The sequence below is a fragment of the Camelina sativa genome, chromosome 15, assembly GCF_000633955.1.
Source record: "Camelina sativa cultivar DH55 chromosome 15, Cs, whole genome shotgun sequence".
In the NCBI taxonomy this organism is placed as follows: domain Eukaryota; kingdom Viridiplantae; phylum Streptophyta; class Magnoliopsida; order Brassicales; family Brassicaceae; genus Camelina; species Camelina sativa.
This window is the reverse complement of record NC_025699.1, coordinates 12833974-12855686: the sequence shown is the minus strand read 5'-3', so window position 1 is coordinate 12855686 and position 21713 is coordinate 12833974. Positions and strand designations below refer to the sequence as shown.

The 21713-nt window shown below is 33.5% G+C and overlaps 2 pseudogenes; both read left to right on the top strand.

The window, feature by feature from the left end:
* Positions 5577–7971, top strand: LOC104746620 (annotated as a pseudogene).
* On the top strand, positions 9275–10390 carry LOC104748408 (annotated as a pseudogene).

The following is a 21713-nucleotide window of genomic DNA, read 5'->3' as shown; positions in this document are numbered from 1 at the left end:
AGTCACCAACTGCCTACACATGATGTTGTGTATTAACCGAGCTGAGTACCCAAGACCATTCTCATACAATGCAAAAATACTTGCGAAAACTGGATCACCCTTCTCAATCTCATACTCCTCTGGTAATGCGCTCTTAATTTTGTTCAAAATAGACATTCGACATGAGTTATTTATCTGTCCAACTTGTGGCTCACTTCCATCTCCCAACTTGTGGCTCACTTCCATCTCCCATAATTCCGATTCTTAAAACTATGATTCGGTTGAACAAAAAAACCTTGAATATTAATCATTTAGATGCAAAACATGAATTTAAAGTCAATACAATAGTGAAAAAGGTACCAAACAAAGAGATCATGCTTTGTATCGATTTCTTGAGATACAAAGAGTCAACATTTGAAAAACAAAATAATACAGATTCTTAAAACTATGATTTAAAAACAAAAAAAAACCTTGATTATTAATCATTTAGATGGAAAACAAGAATTTAAAGTCTATACAATAGTGAACAAATCTGAAAACAAATTGATGAATCCGCATTATTTTCACATTATTAAGAAAATCATTGAAACGTTGTTAATTATATGGGCTTATAATAATACAATTCTGGATTGAAATCGAGATTTAAAAAGGATAAAGTTAAACATGACACAAAAATTCCACAATTAAACATAACAAATTCGATAGACATGGAGAAATGTTGAAGAGAAATCTAAACTGAAAATTAGTTAATTTACTTAAAATTATACAATTCTAGGTTGAAATCGAGATTAAACAAGGACAAAATTTAAACATGCAAAAAAAATTCCACAACTCAACATACCTAATTCGACCGACATGGAGAAATGGTGAAGAGAAATCCAAACTGATTGAGCTTGAGATAGTGAAGAGGAGACCACCAAAACAAAGAAGACGGTGAAGATGGAGAGACGACGGAAGACGGTGAAGAAACTGAGATGGCGGAAGATGGTGAAGATGGAGAGAGATGGCGGAAGATGGTGACGATGGAGAGAGACAACAGTGAGAGAGATGGTGATGATGGTGAGAGACGACGGTGAGATGGTGACGATGGTGAGAGAGAGACGGCAGAAGAAGGATTTGTTTCAATTATAATTTTTTCCCCTTTCCAAAATTTAGGTTTTAATTCGATATCAATTTTTCCCCAAATTAGGCCCACTCGGTTTCAACCCAGGCCCACTCGATTTCAACCAAAAATTATTTCAAAAAAAATTTGGTGTTTTCTTAATTTCAGTTAATAAAAATCTACAAAATTAATCTGAATATATATTTGAGGGTATAATTGGCTTTTGTTTAGATCCTAAAACCTATTTTGCCAAAACTTTTTTAAAAAAGGTGTAGATGGACAAAGGTTTAAAAAAACCTCCTTTATTTCTAATTTTCCCATAGAAAATTATGAGGAGTAACATACATGAAAGATTCCTTTATTGCATAATTAAAATTAAAAACAATCAAATGTTATAGATATTTCAATATTAGTTTTTAACAAAACTTGACAAACTAATGAATAACGTAACCGACTAAATGTATCTATAAATAAGTCAATTCAAATTAACTCAATACTCGAAAAAGTCCATCACCCAAAACAGAGAGGTTCTTTGTGAAAACCTTACTTTGTGTGGTCAAAATTTATTTGTTCTTTGTGTTTGCTTTTAGATTTTTATATGTTTAGATGTTCAATTTATTCTCCTTTTTAGTTTATGATTATTATATTTATTCTCAGTTATAATTTAAAGAAATAAGCTAATAAATATGATTTGTTTATTGAGGTTTAAAATATAGTTGGAGAAGCCTATGATGTTGTCTTCTTATTTCTGGTGAGAAGTTAAGAAAAAATTTATTTAAATTGTATAATGGTCGTCTCTACTTTTGAGAAGATATTTTGATGGCGTTCTCAAATTTTTATGTATAAGTTAAGAGATGAAGTTGCTGGGATAATATGATAGTACATGTTATGATCAAAGAGTGGTACTTCACTTTTACACAAAACTATCATTGGTATAATTGATTTAAGCCTAATTTTGTCTACAATTTATTTCCTGTAAATACTAAGCATACATCTACGCGTAATACCTCACACCAATCAAGAAAAATTCAAAAATAAATCAATTAATTTTCTTTCTCAGATGTATATTACCAAATTCTACTGACCTCTAATGCGTATTCTTATTGTTTTTGTTTCAGGGTCAATACTTGATAACAAGTCGATTTATTGATCCATTTACAAACAAGTATAAAGATTTCATAGATGTTTTTCACTTCATTTGTATCTGTTTTCTTTTCAAATACATTTTAATCTGATATTTTTATTTATTTCGAGATTGTGGATATTGGCCAAATTGAGAGAATTTATCATCAAAACATCAAACTCCATTTTTAACTCCAAATGCAGTGTATGGTATTAGAAATAATTTTTTTATTCATTCATGACACATATGGGACATGACGGGTTCTTTTCTGTCCAGATATAAACATTCTATTTTCGTCTAACTTTTTTTAGTTGTAATTGTTTATACTTTTCGTCTTAAAAAAACATATATGATCATTCTTTTCGTCTAAAAAAAATAAAACCATATCAAATGCTATACTGATACGAGTTTGGATTATAAAATTTACTAATATTCATTAAAAATATGTTTATAAACATTATCCCGCACATACGTAATATATTGCAAACATGATAATAACCTTAATTTTTTAAACCAAACGCGTACGTACGTGCGGGTCAGAATCTAGTCTATACTATTAATTGGGGAGTATAAAAAGAGAGAAAAAACTATATCATATATTCATGTTGCCAAACACACCCAATTGTCTGCATAATTAAAAAAAAATAAACATCTTTATCCCATATATTTAGTACTTTCTAAAATAACTAAGTCAAAAGAGTAAAGATAATATTTCATATAAATTAAATCTATTAACAAATTTATTGATTTTTTCCTAAATTCTATATATCATTAACTATAAAAATATTCGTAGTAAAATATTTCCATAATAAAATCATGTATTTATAGGTGTGGAGAAATTAATACTAATTGAAACTGAAAAATTAATAATTATTTGTATTTATTTAAAAATTTATTTACAAAGTTAATCCCTAACAAATTTCCAAAATTAGCAATACTTCAGATTTTATTTCCTAAATATTTTACATTCCATTCCAACTAAAAAAATTACATCAATCAATATGAAAACAGAAACTATAATATATTTAATCACACAATCTATTGTGTTTTGGAGATATTCTATCTCTAAATACTTTGCAAACAAAGAAAACAACAATTTGATTTCCATTTTGTTTTCCAAAACGTGTGAGCTCTGATTTTTAACGTAAGAAGAAATTTGATTCACATTTATATAAATATTATAATTAATATATATATATTTAATAAAATTTTAAATATTACGAATATGTAAAATTAAAAAAGTTTAAAAATACTATATAATATGGGTATATAGTAGATGGGTTATAAAGAGGACTAGTTTGGAATTAATAAAATATCATTAAATTTATGTTCACACGGGTTAAATCCTCATTTTATTGTTTGTCCACTACTAATATTAGATATTTGACATATAAAATCAAACTGATTTAAATCATTAGGAAAAATATGACTTAATCACAGCGTATAAATTACTTATTATGTATATATATCTCTTATTTTTGTTATAATAAATAAAAATCAAAATAGAATCTCAAAAGCTAAACAAAACAAACTAAATATAACAAACAAATGGTAATGAAGTGTATTGCAGGTTAAAAATATAATATACACATTTAAGCGCACAAACGGCCGGAAGATTTAGTTATTTCTCTATTTACAAAACATCTAATATTTAACAAACCAATACAACATAAAATATAAATAATAATAAAATTAATATAGACATAAAATATAAATAATAAGAAAAATTATATGCATGCGGTGTACCGAGGGTTAAAATCTAGTAGTGCTTAAAAATCGAGATATTAGAAAATATTCAGCCATAATTCTAGGAATATCATAATTAATCCAACTTAAACGTAACAAGATAGTAATGACTATAAAAGTAAAGTACTATTAGAACAACACACAATACTTCTTCCAAAGAAAAGCAGACCTCGATATAAAATTGAAAGTGATGGAAAAAATCAATTTCAAGATTAAAATATTTTTCATACCCCCAAGTCATATACTGCAGTATTTGGAGTGAAACTGCAAATGTTTTGGGAATATGAACCGTAAGTTTTTCAAATAAACTTTTAAACAAACAGTACTTTTGTAAACTTTTAAAAACAAATGTCTAGCATAATTCTTATTCATCTTTTCTTCTTACATCCAATATATATTTAGCGGCTTCTGTTTTTATTTAATTTTAGATTCAATATTGTCAATGGAGAAGGTGTTCTCAAGTTTTATCTGACCAAACAAGTTACAAGTTTAAACAAAGGTAAACTTATTCTAACCTTATTAATTAATTTTTGTGGAGTGCGCATAGGATTAATACCGAACCGAGATTTTTGGTTTTTGATTCGAATTCAGTTAAGAGAACATACAGTAGTTGATCTTCAAGTTCAGATCCGGTATATATATGGCTCCAACTGGTTGCTTAAAATTGAAAAAATGAGTTGAACAAAATTGAGTTGGAAAATATTCAATCCATTCATTTTCAAAATAGTGGTTGAACAAGTTGAACATTTTTGCTGTAGGATTAATTTATTTTTTCAACTTTTTAGGTGGAATGAGTTGAATAGTTTTTTACAACTTCTTCAACCTCTTCCAATCAAATGGTGAAACTTGGTTGAATAATTTTTTTCAACTCCTTCAACCTTTTCAATTGTGCAACTATTTGCACCCATAGTTTCGGTTCGGCTGGTTCTTCTTTTTATACGACATAATTCATGGATTAGTCCATGTAAATAGGTCTAAGCAAATAGATTCATAAATATAGTCTTGTAATAAACATCAATAAAATTAACCTTGAGGGTTGCGCCTATCCGCTTTCCATTTAATTTTATCTTGATGTTCAATGTTCAATTAAGCTTCCCTTTTTAATTTCTTCATTTTTATTGCACTAAACAAAGCTCCCATAAACCCCATTTATATCTTTTCTTGGAACTATACTACTCACACCTAGAAATAGTATATGATTTCTTTCTAGTTTAAACTATTTTCACACCATGAATCTATTTTTAGTATAGCAATAGTAGTTGTTAAAATATACATTGTTGGCAACATTATATTTATATGAAACGTGATGTCAACGAAAGTGATTGAAGACCCGAAACTTGGAAGACACGTTCGGAGTTTGATTCGTTTGTGGTGGAGCGGCTTTTTTTGGGTCTCGTATTAACAGAGAATATCATCACTTCACAAAATATCTAGTGAACTTAACGCATGCAAATATTAGTATATGGATGGTCACAACAATAATATACATTATTATTATGATTGTCTACTTAGTTTGCATGTTTTATACGTGTATACCCTGTGATCAGAGTTTGAGATTAACACATCAAACTGTTCGTTAATTTATTTTTATTATATCGACAACTAATTGGAGGAAACTTCGGAACAAGTAAATCCATCGATGCCTTGAAAAGTTCAAACGTAGAAATTTTTTTTTTTTTCTTTTTATTCCTATAAACAGAGCTAACGAAAGAAGCTTATAAGATCTCATCGGCGTTATCACTTACGATTGAAACAAAGCAACCGAAACAAAAATAAGAAAAGAGAGAATAAAGAAATAAACATGAAATTTGAGCTAATCTTCGTACCGTATCCTGTTATTGGTCATCTCAGATCAACAGTGGAGATGGCGAAGCTACTAGTGGAGCGAGAAACTCACCTCTCTATCTCCGTTATCATCCTTCCTCTTCTTTCAGCAGACGACATCAGTACTTCCGCTTATATCTCAGCCCTCGTCGCTGCATCCAACGACCGCCTTCACTACGAAGTGATCTCCTGCGAGGATCAAACAACCACCGAGTTACATGTCGAGAACCACATCCCGAGGGTGAAACGTGCCGTTGCGAAACTCGTCGATGGCTACTCAAGGCTACCGGACTCGCCTAGGCTCGCTGGTGTAGTCGTGGACATGTTCTGTACCTCGGTGATAGACGTGGCTAACGAGTTTGGTGTTCCGTGTTACTTGTTTTACACCTCGAACGTTGGGGTTCTCGCACTTGGACTTCACATCCAGATGTTGTACGATAAGAAGGAGTACAATGCCCCGGAAACTGAGTTTGAAGACTCGGAAGCCTTGTTGGACGTTCCGAGTTTGTCTCGTCCTTATCCGGTGAAGTGTCTTCCTTATGGTTTGGGAACGAAAGAGTGGCTTCCTATGTTTGTAAACCAAGCGAGAAGGTTCCGAGAGATGAAAGGCTTTTTGGTAAACACTTTTGCTGAGGTTGAACCTTATGCGTTGGAGTCTCTCCTCTCGAGTGGTGATACTCCTCGTGCTTACACAGTGGGACCAATATTGCATCTCGAGAACCATGTTGGCAGTTCCAAAGAAGAGAAAAGTTCGGAGATATTACGGTGGCTTGACGAGCAACCACCTAGGTCGGTAGTGTTCCTCTGTTTCGGAAGTGTTGGAGGCTTTCGTGAGGAACAAGCAAGATAAATCGCTATTGCCCTTGAGCGAAGTGGTCACCGTTTCTTGTGGTCTCTCCGCCGTGCATCTCCCGATATAGAAAAGGAACTTCCCGGAGAATTCAAGAACCTTGAAGAGATTCTCCCGGAAGGATTCTTTGAGCGGACAAAGGATATAGGAAAAGTGATTGGATGGGCTCCGCAGGTGGCCGTGCTAGCTAAGCCGGCGATCGGAGGTTTTGTCACTCACGGCGGGTGGAACTCGATCCTCGAGAGTCTTTNATCCAGATGTTGTACGATAAGAAGGAGTACAATGCCCCGGAAACTGAGTTTGAAGACTCGGAAGCCTTGTTGGACGTTCCGAGTTTGTCTCGTCCTTATCCGGTGAAGTGTCTTCCTTATGGTTTGGGAACGAAAGAGTGGCTTCCTATGTTTGTAAACCAAGCGAGAAGGTTCCGAGAGATGAAAGGCTTTTTGGTAAACACTTTTGCTGAGGTTGAACCTTATGCGTTGGAGTCTCTCCTCTCGAGTGGTGATACTCCTCGTGCTTACACAGTGGGACCAATATTGCATCTCGAGAACCATGTTGGCAGTTCCAAAGAAGAGAAAAGTTCGGAGATATTACGGTGGCTTGACGAGCAACCACCTAGGTCGGTAGTGTTCCTCTGTTTCGGAAGTGTTGGAGGCTTTCGTGAGGAACAAGCAAGATAAATCGCTATTGCCCTTGAGCGAAGTGGTCACCGTTTCTTGTGGTCTCTCCGCCGTGCATCTCCCGATATAGAAAAGGAACTTCCCGGAGAATTCAAGAACCTTGAAGAGATTCTCCCGGAAGGATTCTTTGAGCGGACAAAGGATATAGGAAAAGTGATTGGATGGGCTCCGCAGGTGGCCGTGCTAGCTAAGCCGGCGATCGGAGGTTTTGTCACTCACGGCGGGTGGAACTCGATCCTCGAGAGTCTTTGGTTCGGTGTTCCCATGGCACCATGGCCGTTATACGCAGAGCAGAAATTCAACGCTTTCATGATGGTGGAGGAGCTTGGTTTGGCGGTGAGGATTAGAAAGTATTGGCGAGGCGATCAGATGGTGGGAGCCGCCATCGTCATGGTGACGGCAGAGGAGATAGAGAGTGGAATCAGATGTCTGATGGAGCAGGATAGTGACGTCAGGAAGAGAGTGATGGATATGAGTGAGAAGTGTCACGTGGCGTTATCGGATGGTGGATCGTCTCAGTCAGCTTTGAAATTATTTATCCAAGACGTTACGAAGAATATTGTTTGAAAGTTGAAACTAGCTAATAAACCGGAGCATGCAACGCTCTTGGGAATGGCAATGTGGCATGTCTCTTACGTGTGTTGCATTTATTTGAATGATCATGAGATAATAATACCAAACCTTTCAATATTAATTGGGTCTAAACTTTATATACTGAATAACTGAAATAAGAATATGCATGATATCATTAAAAAAATTGAAACTTACATGAATGATTATAGCTATCATTAAAAGTAGAGAGTATATCTTAACTCAGTCAAAACATCTAATGATAAATTATGTGATTTGGTTTCAATAGTTATATAATTAATACTAATAAATTAATATTTCAAATAAGGTTACAAATACTCTCCAAAGTGTGTGCAAGTTGTATAAGAGCATTCCCAATCCACATTCTCATTTGAGTGATGATTAAACAGAGAAGATCAAAATGGACATAAACATGCAAGATAGCCACAAAACAACACTAATTCCACAACCATGAATTGAAATTTCTCGAAATCTCCCAAACAATTTCTTTCTCAAATTAAACAAAGAAGATCGAAATTCAAACGAAACAAAGATATTTCAAAAAAAAATCAACCAACCCAATCGATAATCCCAACAAGAAAGCAACACGAGAGATCTTTAACTGACTCCGATCACGTCTCACGAAGAAGAAGACGACGAGACGAGATCATTGTTTTGATTTCGTGTTTCATCCTTTTGATTTTGTCGAAAGACACTGAGAAGAAAATGAAGAAAAGATTAAAAAAAAAAAACAAGCATCAACCAATAAAATAATGACACGTGTCGGGTCTCTGAAGATCTAAATTAATCTGTACAGAGATCTGTGTCTCTCAAATATTAGGAATAAAACTTATTTTTTGGATTATATTACTAAAAAATAAAACACATCCTCACAGGATGTGCAATGGGATTGCTCAAAAGCTAGTTACAATGGGCTTGTTGAATCTTTTTTTCAACTGTTTAATGTCTCCAACAAGGGTGTTGAATAAAAAAAAAACGACATGGATTCATCTGAATTGAATACATTCAACGGGTTGAATGCAAAATAAGTGGGGTTTGCTGTGATACGTGTCAGCTTGTGATTGGAAGGAGTGGTGAGAGAAATTTTTTTTTTGACCGACACAACTTTTTTTTTCTTTTTATCTGTTGTTTTCCTATTGGCTATCCAGATTTTTGTGTTTTTTTATCTCCTCTCAATTATTTATACTCAATTATTTGGTTGTAATCAATTTTTTTTAAAAAGAAATTTATATCAAAATTCATAATTTTTTAAAATCTATATATAGAGACTATTTTCGTTTCATTTGGACATAAAAAGAAAACTTCATTTCTCACTATAACTTTCTCATATATCTTCCTATCAACTCTTTTTACCTTTTAAACTTTTCTTTTGTTGTTAAATGGATCCCAATAATAATCCGTTTAACACTCAAAATTCTTCTAATCATCCGTTCAACTATCCAAATCCCAACAATTATCAGTTTCAAAACCAATCTGCAAATCAACTCCAAAATGTACCAAATTATGGGTTTTCACCAAATTTTTTCATGCCATCAGCTGTTCCAAACTATCCTCCATATTTTGGATCAATGTTGCCATATCCATCTCAAACACCTTCTAGTTCTTCTACTCCAATGGGTAATGTTTCAAATGTTGGAGTAAATGAATTTCCCAGATTTTCTACGCAAATGGCTCTTGGTGATATGAGCGGTGGTACTGAAGCCACTCCAAATACAGAAGATTCAACTCCAACTCGCCGGAAAAGCCCCAAATGGACAACAGAGCAAAATTTGGTGTTAGTGAGTGGATGAATTAAATATGGAACAGACAGCGTTGTTGGTAAAAACCAAAAAAGTAAAGCTTATTGGGGTAAAATTGCTCACTACTGTAATGAGCATTGCTCATTTCATCCTCATCGCGACGGAGCTTCATGCAGAAATCATTACAACTACATGAGTCTAAAACTAGGCAAATGGATTGGTGCTTATGATAACGCCAAGCGTTTACAACAAAGCGGCTGGTCGGAGAATGATGTATTGGCAAAAGCGAATGAATTGTATTCAAGTTCTACAAAAGGCCAATTCAATTTATTGTCAGAATGGCAAGCTGTTCGTGATCAACCACATTATGGTAGTCAAGTAGGAGGAAACACTGGATCTGGGAGCAGTGGATCGAAGAGATCCCGTGAGAGTGATGCAAGTGATTCCAGTTCTGTAGGATCTATTGCTCGTCCAATGGGGAGAGATGCAGCTAAAAAGAAAGGGAAAAAGAAAGGTAAGGGCACAACTTTGGAAGTAGTCAACGAAAAGTGGAATGAATTCAAACAATTCAAGACACAAGAGTTGGAACGATTGGACGAAATAACCATGAGGCAAAAGGAGACAAACCAATTAATGAAAGAAAGAACTGAAGCTAAGAAGATGAAGATGTATCTAAAGCTAAGTAAAAAGGAGCATCTTGATGTCCGAAGTAAAGAGTTGTTGGAGAAGTTAAGTCACAATCTATTTGGAAATTAACTATTCTCAAGTGTCTGGTTCGGTTATGTATTTTCTATTTTAATAATGTGTGCTTGTTTCGATCTGCTTTAATAATGTGTGTATGTCTCTTTGTGTTTTAATAATGTGTGCTTGTTTTCTTCTTCTTTAATAATGTGTGTTTGGCTTTTTCTCTGACAATGTAACCTATCAATTTCGACTTTTATCAGAGAATCTAATCTATTTTGTTTTTTTCTTCTTTAATAATGTCTATTTGGCTCTTTCTCCGACAATGTAACCCATCACTTTCGACTTTTATCAGTGAATCTAATCTATTTTGTTTTTTTCTTCTTTAATAATGTGTATTTGGCTCTTTCTCCGACAATGAATCCGTGACTTTCGGCTTTTATCACAAAATCTAATTCATATCTATTAATTAAGTAAATGTAATGTTTGTTTGGAATCCGATGACATCAACCACTCAATTTCTTATAAATGAAACCTCATTATTTCATTTTTGTATACCAATAACACAATCCTCATCTTACTAAAAAAAATCCATAACACAATCCTCAATGGATCCATCTGATTTTCCTTTTGATGTCGAAGCATACAAACGTGCAGTCAGAAATTGAAGAAAGATACATCGTGAACCGGTTTAGAGAGCGTCGAAACAAAATAAAAGAAGATTATCCAGGTCGTAGCAAGAGAAAATACTTCAAGAGAGATCATGTAGCCGCGAACCAAAGATTGATTGACGACTACTTTGCCGATCAACCTACATATGATGATGTAATGTTTCATCGTCGATTCCGGATGCGAAAACAAGTTTTTCTCTGAATCGTTGAAAATCTATACTATGAAAATTGTTCAACTCTTTCCATATGAGTGACACGTCAACAGTGGAGAGAGTGCCACCTGTCAACCCAAATTAAAAGCACATAAATTAAAAATAAACATATATAAAATTAAAGAGGAATTTGAAACATCTTCCATATTTTTTATTATTTTTCATATCACAAACCATTTCAATATATATATATATAAGAAATCTAGAGAGGCTTAGAACATGTTGATGTATTCTTTAAGTAAGTAGATGCATCACCAAAAGATAAAAATGTATCGAGAGTAAAATCAAAGATTCGATTCGTCCTATTAGGGTAAACCATGAAGATATGAACATATGGTTTAGGCGTTAGAATTTTCTCAACAATTTGAAAGGTTGCAGCACTGACTGAGAATTTGGTTAATATTGTAGAGAAATTCATGAAAGTGTGTCTTTAGATAAATAAATTTTTATATATGAAAAATATCAAAGTTTTGTTCACTATCGAATGAAAGATAGTTAAATTAATGATATAATGTTGGTTGAAAAAAATATAGAGAGAAAAGAAGAAGGAAATTAAATTAATTTTTGGAGTTATATTTAGCAGGTAGGGAAGTTGTCTATCTTAATTATAACCATTAAAGAGTTAACCAAACGGCATGAAAATCTTTTTGACAAAAGAGAATTTGAGAGTTCCATGGTATTTAATTGAGAAACTTAAATACAAATATATTTAAATACCTAAGTTTTAGACAAGAATTGAAGGATGTTTAAATGTTTTTATCTACCAATCAAGTGTGCAAATGGTAGACCTGAGACCAACTATTCGGGATCCGTGATCCAATCCGGGATCCATTGGTATCCGCTCCGGAAAACCGGATATCCGGAAAGATCAAACCGGATCCGGATACCAAAACTTAAAATCCGTCAAAATCGGATCCGGATCCGGATACCACAAAATTTTTGAACCGAATATCCGGATCCGAGTTCTAAATTTTTTTTCATTTACATTGGTTTGGTTAGCACCCCATAACACATAAAATATCTACAGTTAAATAATATATAATATTATAAGATGTCTGTAGAAGTAGACGTGAATTGGAAGTGGGGAAAAAGCGAATTATATATACTAATATCTAAGAGGTCATTTTTTTCAAGTCACCGATGTGGGTTTCCAATCTCTCTCTTCTCCTTTAATACTTTGTCCCACATCGCTCCTGACCTATTTTCTTTCACTTTTACTCCCTTATAAATAAAGACTCCTTCCACTTCTTCTAAATCATCGACGCCTGGGCCTTTTGGGCTCAAATGATCCATATGATTTTAAATCAAAACACAAAAGTCTAAAATTTAATGATTTTACGGATAATATTCCGTATCCCGGATATCCGGTGTCCACGGATCCGGTTTAGGATATATTATACTGATATCTGCCGGATACAGATCTGGATCTGGATACTTTTAAAAACCCCGGATATCCGTATCCGTCTCCGGGTTAGCAAATGGTATAATTATTTTAGTTCCTTAAAAAAATATACTAATAGTTTTCATCTACAAAAATCACTTTAGAATAAAATTTAGCTTTAAACAAATTTTGTATTCTTTGCCTCCTCACAAAATAATCTTAGTTTTGTTTCTTAATATATAATTTTTAATCTTTCAAATATGAAAATATAAGAAACAAATAAGATATTGCAATAAATGTATATATATATAGATATAAACAAAACCGCACGTAGTGCAGGTATTCATCTAGTCTTATATAATATGAAAAGGTTTTCTCCTAATTTTGCATAATACGACGACATTTGGCAGCGTATATTTTTGACACATGTTTTCACTTCTCAATTATTAAAAATTTTATTCAGTTTCTACAAAATTACATATATTATTTTTTATATTCACTAAATTTAAATGATACTTCTGTACTAAAAATATATTGATATTTATATATACAATGTCCCTTTTTTTTCTACCATTGGGCCACAACAGGTCAGCCCATCAACTTCTTCTTCTCATCTTCTTCCTCTGCCCGGACTTGTACTCATAAGGTGAAGAGCTATGCCCTCAAACCAAATGAGCTAACAAATCCAAGCATATACATTGTCCTTTTAGTAATTATATATAGATATTATTTATCAATAATTTATATAATTACTATAATATTATAATTTCGCAGACAACAAAAAAAAATAACATTATCGCATAGTTATCATTTATCAATATTTTATATAATTACCATAACATTATAATTTTGCAAATAAGAAAGAATTAAATTTTAATATCATAAGCAAACGTACCATTTATCAATATTTAATATAATTACCATAACATTCTAATTTTGCAAATAAGAAAGAATTAAATTTTAATATTATAATTTTGGACAAAATAAATTTACAATAATTAAAGATTTAAATATTAATATCATAATTTTGGAACAATATAATGTGATGGTTATTAAATTCTTTACTAATTTCAGGCTATAAAAATATTATAATGTTATAATAATTATTTGTTGACAAAAAAATCATAATATTTGTTTTACCGTTTTTGTGCCAAAAGATCAAATCAATTTATTCTAAAATAATTTAAAGATATAAAAAAATATGATATTTAAAGATATAAAACAATAATTTTATTTTTCTTAAAAGTAATCATTAACACAATTTATTGCATATTAATTCTTTAAAGTGTAACTCCCATGATGTTTAAAAAAAATAAAAAACAAATCTTTCATCATATGAATACACTTTAATGTATTAACTGCAATACCATTTGTGTTTTATAAAGAAAAATAATAAAAAAATACAGACAAAACCAATGGTATATTTATTCTTTGAAATGTAACAATAACTCCCATGATGTTTGACCCAAAAAAACTGAAAACCTCTCATACTACTACAAATTTATCTATAAATAGTTAGACAAAGTCTTTATCAAACATCATATTCTACCTCTCATATATTTTTTTAAAATTTGTAATATTTAACTTTTTTCTTTATGTGACATTTGTAGGTTCTGATATAAATAAGTTGAGTCGACATTTTGGAGCATATATAGAAGTGAACATGTAAAATGTGGTTATTCATTAGAAAGATTTAGATGAAGAAGGTCTTAGGCACATAACACATTTTCACTTGTAAATGTTGGTAAATATTGTTTCAAATGCCTATTTTTGTATATCAATTTTGTAATTTGTTTTTCTCTTGATCCATTTGATAAATTTTTGATATAAAAATTTAAGTTTTAGATCATAATTCATAAACCTTAATAGATTTTATATCTTAGTCACAATATTTATGCTACTTATTACCCATGTTATATTGTATACAAGTGTGTTAATTTGTATGTATTACCCATGAAAATGAGTTTAAACAAATATTAAGGGGGGTGTATTGAAATTATGATTTTAGAGAATTGATGGGATTTAGAAAATTTGGAATTTTGATAGATTTTAGGGAAGTTGATATGATTTATGGTGAAATTCTTTCAAATCCCACCTAAAACCATGAGATTTGGATTTCTATATTTTTAACTAAATAAATCTTCTCAAATCCTCCAGAATCCCTAAAACTTATTAAAATCCAAATCCACAAAATGTTTTGAATAACAGTGGATTTTAACATAGATTTTTAAATCATCAATTCAATAACAGTGGATTTCAAGAGACTTTTTAAAATCCATGATTGAATAACATAGGATTTGTAAATTTTACACAAATCACTTAAAATGTCAAGTTGAATACACCCCTATAACTGTTTCAAATACTATTACTTTAAATTTGTTCCTTAACGTTACAACTGTGTTTGTATGTATTAACTTTCTTTCCGATAACCATTTCCATGGTCCTTTATTTTATTTATAGGTTATGACTTCTGATAAGAAAGGTTTTGCGATGGTTTCGGGTTTAGGGTCGAAGAAGATTTGGACGTCTAAGTGATATATATCTCATGATATGGGTTTCTAAAGTTATGTGATTCTTCCAAATTTAGTTTTTATTTTCTTACAGAATTTAGTCTTAGTTATTTTCTTAAAAAGTAATTAACATCTAATTTATTTTCACAACATTATTGTTTGGGTTATACTATGTATGCACTTATTTTCTCTTTGTTCTATTATTTTTGCTAGCCATGATCGATTGTTGATGATGTGATGATAGTTCTTATCCGCAAGCAGATCAAGGCAATGGGATTTGACCATTTCTGCAAGTCCTAAGATCCAAAGATCACCCTAAGCTAATCCCAATTGCATTATAGAAAGAGAGACAATATCTTGGAGAAGTAGGAAGATTTTAGTTATCTCTTCTTCCATCCATCACATGATTTTAGAAATAAAAACATAGAAGAAAAAAAAAGATTATCTGGTGAACAATTAATTTATGTTCTCTTAGGTTATGTAGTTAACACTAAAAAAAATAACTCGTTAATATGATGATATGTTTTTACTCTTTTTTATGGTCATTTTGAGTATAATATTTAAAAAAAAAAGTAATACAAAAATGCAATTTTTATTTGATATAATAATATATCAATAATATATTAATAAATTTTTTTTACTAATTCTAAACTAAAATTCAGTTTGCATTTAGTATGTTCAATAGATATAATGTACGTGATAAAAATATAGAAATAACTAACAGGGAACTTTCTTTTCCAAATGTAATTAATCAAGAAACACAAAGAATTCTACTTCCAGAACACAAATGCAGTTGAAGTCATTTGTATAATTCATTAAGATTAAAATATTTTATTGCTAAAACATTCAAATTATAATAGTAAAACTTTTAAGCATGTGTGAAGCATGCTGGTATATATAAATATCACAATTATTTATGTTACCTTTAGTTATCTAATTAATGAAATTAATTACATAGAGAATGAAGGAAGAACATGAGTTTCGGTTCAAGAAGAGGTTATTCGAGAAATTCAAGCTACTGTATCGCCCTTCTTGGAGGTGTCTGGTTTCATAAGATATTTATGTTAAAAGCGGACAAACTAACACATAATGTTCATGCTCAGCCGCATTTTATTTTATACGTAATCAATGTTCTTTTTCTCAATGTAAAAAATGTTTGTACGTCTTGATTGTGCATCAAAACATGAAAAGCTCTATATCTCATGGAATGCAGACTAAATATTTTAAAGTAACATTTCGTATTAACAAAAAATTTCGGTTTAATGCTTAACTAATCAATAATCATTCATTTTAAAAGTGATTGAGAATACTTATTAAAAAAAGAAATAAATAACAAACATAAAATAATTTATCGAAACACAAAATATAAAATTTTAAATATTTCATTAAATCTATAATATGTTAAAATTATTATAAAGTCGAGTCTACTTTTTGTATTTATATAAGACGTTACGGAGGATATTGCTTGAAAGTAGCTAATAAACCGGAGCATGCAACGCTGAATCAACTAGATCAAAGATATCATCAACTAGGAATCGGAATATAATGTGCATGTCTCTTACGTGTGTTTTATTTATTTGAGTGATCAAAATAATATCAAATCTTTCAAGTACTATTGGTTCTAAAATTTTATATACTGAAATAAAATATACATGATATAATAGAATTTTTTTTTTGTAACTTACATGAATGATTACAGCTATTATTAAAATTGGAGTTATATCTTAACTCAGTTAAAGCATATAAACCAATGATAAATTTATGTGATCTGGTTTGAATAGTTATATAAATGATACTAATAAATTAATGTTTTAAATAAAGTTACAAATACTCTCCAATGTGCAAGTTGTATAAAAGATTCTAGAAGAATACTCTCCAACGTGCAAGTTGTATAAAAGATTCTAGAAGATATTAGAAAGTATGCTCTTGTGGTTTCAGTCTCGAGTCTAAGTTTCTAATATTGTTCTCAGCTCCAAATTTGAGTTAAATGTTGCACATCCTTGTAAAAAAACTATTTTTCTTTCAAATCAAATTTAAAATTTCATTCAAAAAAATAGATTACAAAGTATATATAGTAGATGCATCATCATGTGTCTTATGTGGCAGCTTGAGTGTTTCTGGGTGATTAAAATGATAGAGCTTGTCTTATGTTTTGTTTTTACGAACTATATATTCCCTATTTAAAAATTTAGAACATCATATATGTTTCTTTTGATTTCGCAAATAGTAAAAACGAAAGTAGATGATATAGAAATTTTAACCACGAGGTGGTGGGCTAGTGGTTCTAGTTTGGAAGGAAGAGTCACCCTGTTGGTTCAGGTCAGGGATCGATTCTCCCCAAGCACAGAATTGCTAGCTTTATCCTTTTGGCCACATGGGTATTGATAGACTCCTAAAGAGGAATCTGCTCCCAAGAACACACTTGCAAGGCTTTGAAAGAGATGGATTGGACTGATGAAGATCAAGAGACCGAAGATGCAATAGATCGATGAAATGGAAGATGAAAGGGTGGTTTATGCAGCGGGTAGAAAGGTGGATTGAAGTGAACTTCCAAGAGAGATGAAAATCTCTTAGACTTCAGGCTCGAGTTCAATTTAGATATGACTCACTAAGAAGAAAACAAGTTGAGAAGATATTACACACTTCTCAGATCAAACAAGTAAAAGAAAGGTTTTTGATTAAAATGTTTGATGAGAAACAAATGAGAGATACATGGTCTTTAAATAGGAGAAGGGGGACGAAGGAGAAGGATCTAGAAGAGAAGAGGTGGAGCTCATGCAAGAGTCCACACTCATGCAAGCTCATGCACAAAGTCTTGGAAATTACAAAGCAATAAATGCAAAGTTTGAATGAGAAAGAGATAGAAAATGGGCCAAGGCCTTTGTGGGGAACCTTGGACCACGAATTGGGCTGGCAAAGGGGCTTGAAAATGTTACTTAGGCCTCATTAAAAACCTTGTCAAGAAAACCCAATGGGACAAAACTTGACCAAGGGAAAAAGAGCACCAAAGCAACACTTTACCTTTTACCGAGCACCTTGAGCTGTGAGCAACGTCATAGTGGTTTGAGCTCCTTGGTTCTTGTCTAGCTCCTTGAGTAGTCCAGTGATGGCTTGGTTGAACCTCTTGGACCGTGACCTTGTTATAGGACCCGCCGGAACTGTTAATGCTTCCTCCGCTGCTTCCGCTGGTACAAGCTGCTCCTCCGGTGCTTCCTCTGGTTCAAGCTGCTCCTCCGGTGCTTCCTCAGGTTCGAGCTGCTCCTTAGGTCCATCTGGTTCGTTTGAGCCGTCCATGATCTCATCATCCTCTCCCACTTGAAAAGGATTTGACCTCAAATCCGAATTATCTACACAATAAGGAAGAAGATCAGAAACGTTGAAACTGCCACTAACTTTGTACTTACCTTGGAGGTCGAGTTGGTAGGCATTGTTGTTGATTCTTTTGAGCACGGTGAATGGTCCATCAATCCTCGGCATTAGCTTGGATGCTCGCTCCTCCGGGAAACGCTCCTTCCGAAGATGAACCCACACTTGATCACCCTCATTGAAGACGACCTCTCTACGCCCTTTGTTGGCATATTTCTCATACAGCTTTGTTCGGGCCTCCAAATTCTCCTTAGCCTTTTTGTGAACCTGTTTAACTAAATCGGCCTTTTTATTGCCATCAAGACTTGTTCTCACACTCAAAGGTAAAGGCATTAGATCCAAAGGAGAAGTGGGGTTGAACCCATAAACAATTTCAAATGGAGAAAACTTAGTCGCAGAATGCATAGAATGATTATAAGCAAATTCTACATGCGGCAAGCAATCCTCCCAAGTTTTAAGGTTCTTTTTGATAAGCACACGCAACAAAGTAGACAAAGTTTGATTCACAACTTCAGTTTGCCCATCAGTTTACGGATGACATGTAGTAGAGAAAAGTAATCTAGTTCCTAGCTTAGACCACAAAGTTTTCCAAAAATAACTAAGGAACTTAGTATCACGATCAGAAACTATGGTCTTAGGTATGCCATGCAAACGAACAACTTCCCTAAAGAACAAGCTAGCAACATGAGATGCATCATCAGTTTTATGACAAGGGATAAAATGCGCCATTTTAGAAAAGCGATCAACCACCACAAAAATAGAATCCTTACCAGCCCTAGTCCTAGGCAATCCAACCACAAAATCCATAGATATATCAGTCCAAGGATGCAAAGGAATAGGTAAAGGGGTATACAAACCGTGGGATTAAACCTTAGCCTTAGCTTGTTTGCAAGTCGCACACCGTTCACATAGGCGTTCAACATCTCTTTTCATGTGCGGCCAATGGAAATGTTCTTGCATCACCTTATAGGTCTTAGCAACTCCAAAGTGACCCATTAGACCACCTCCATGTGCTTCCCTTAAAAACAATTCTCTCAAAGAAGAGTGAGGCACACAAAGTCTATTTTCAAAGAACAAATAACCCTCATGGCGATAATATTTTCCAAAAGCAAACTTCTCACAAGATTGAAATATTTTGCTAAAATCAGAATCATCAGCATACAAGTCCTTTATTTGCTCAAAACCTAGCAATCTTGCATCCAAAGAAGTAAGCAAAACATACCTGCGAGATAATGCGTCGGCAACGACATTATCCTTACCTTTTTTGTACTTGATCACATATGGGAAAGTTTCTATGAATTCGACCCACCGCGCATGACGTTTGTTGAGCTTTTGTTGACCCTTGAGGTGCTTAAGAGACTCGTGGTCAGTATGAATGACAAACTCCTTCGGCCAGAGATAGTGTTGCCACGTTTGTAGGGCTCGGACCAAAGCGTAAAGCTCTTTGTCGTAGGTCGGATAATTGAGTGTAGCTCCTCCAAGTTTCTCACTGAAGAAAGCTATGGGCTTATGATCCTGCATCAAAACAGCTCCAATACCTATGCCCGAGGCATCACACTCAATCTCAAAAGTTTTCATAAAATTTGGAAGAATTAAAACAGGGGAGTTAGTAAGCTTCTCTTTCAAGGCCTGGAAGGCATTTTCCTGTGCAGCTTCCCATTTGAAACCAACGTCCTTTTTAATCACTTCCGTGAGTGGGGCAGCAATAGTGCTGAAGTCCTTGACAAACCGTCGGTAGAACCCTGCTAAGCCGTGAAAACTTCTCACCTCGCTCACATTTGTAGGACTTGGCCAATCTTTAATTGCCTTGACTTTCTCCTCATCAACCTTGATTCCATCTGCACTCACAACAAAGCCTAGGAAAACAAGATTATCTGTGCAAAAGGTGCACTTCTTATAGTTCGCATAAAGCTTTTCCTTGCGAAGCAAATCCAAAACAAGTCTAAGATGCATGACATGATCTTCTAAGTTCTTGCTATAAACCAAAATGTCATCAAAATAGACCACAACAAATACACCAATATGCTTCCTAAGGACATGATTCATCAATCTCATGAAAGTGCTAGGCGCATTAGTTAACCCAAACGGCATGACTAACCATTCATATAACCCTTGTTTGGTTTTAAAAGCCGTTTTCCACTCATCACCTTCTTTCATACGGATTTGATGATATCCACTTTTAAGATCAATCTTAGAAAAGATGCTAGAACCATGCAATTCATCAAGCATATCATCTAATCTAGGGATAGGATGGCGATACTTAACCGTTATGTTGTTGATGGCTCGACAGTCCACGCACATTCGCCAACTCCCATCTTTCTTTGGTACTAGCAACACTGGAACGGCACATGGACTCATGCTTTCTCGAATATGTCCTTTGTCCATCAGCTCGTTCACTTGTCTTTCAAGCTCCTTTGTTTCGGTTGGGTTGGTGCGGTAATCTGGTCGATTTGGTAAAGCGGCTCCCGGCACAAAGTCGATTTGATGTTCGATTCCTCGGATTGGTGGTAAGCCAATGGGGTTATCCTCCGGAAACACGTCCTTAAAATCTTGCAAAACCGACTCAATCTCACTCGGTAGCACCGGTTCGGGGTTAGTAGAACAAGCAAAAGTTTCTTTATAAACAAATAGTAAACTATTGTGACTTACCTTGCTCTTACCCTTGTTATCGGTTGGTTCAGTTTGTTTGGCGGTTCGCTGTTTCATGCTAAGCTGATCAAGATAGACCTCATGCGGCGTCATGGGAATGAGAGTCGTCTTGCGGCCATTGTGTTCAAAGGTGTGTCGGTTGGTGAAGCCATCATGGTGAACTTGTCGGTCTGATTGCCATGGACGTCCAAGAAGAATGTGGCTAGCGTCCATCGGAAGTATGTCACACATGATTTCGTCCTGATACTTACCAATTGAAAGCGGCACCTTGACTTGCTCCTTGACGGACATCTCACCTTTTTCGTTGAGCCATTGAAGCACATATGGTTTTGGATGTTTGAGAATTTCTAAGCCAAGCTTTTCCACCATAGTCCTGCTTGCAACATTAGTACAACTTACACCATCAATAATCAAACTACATACCTTGTCTTTGACAATACATCGCGTGTGGAACANAATCACTATATTCTTGCAAAACCAACTCAACTTTACTCGGTAGTACCGGTTCGGGGTTAGTAGAACAAGCAAGAGTTTCTTTATAAACAAATAGCAAACTATTGTGACTTACCTTGCTCTTACCCTTGTTATCGGTTGGTTCAGTTTGTTTGG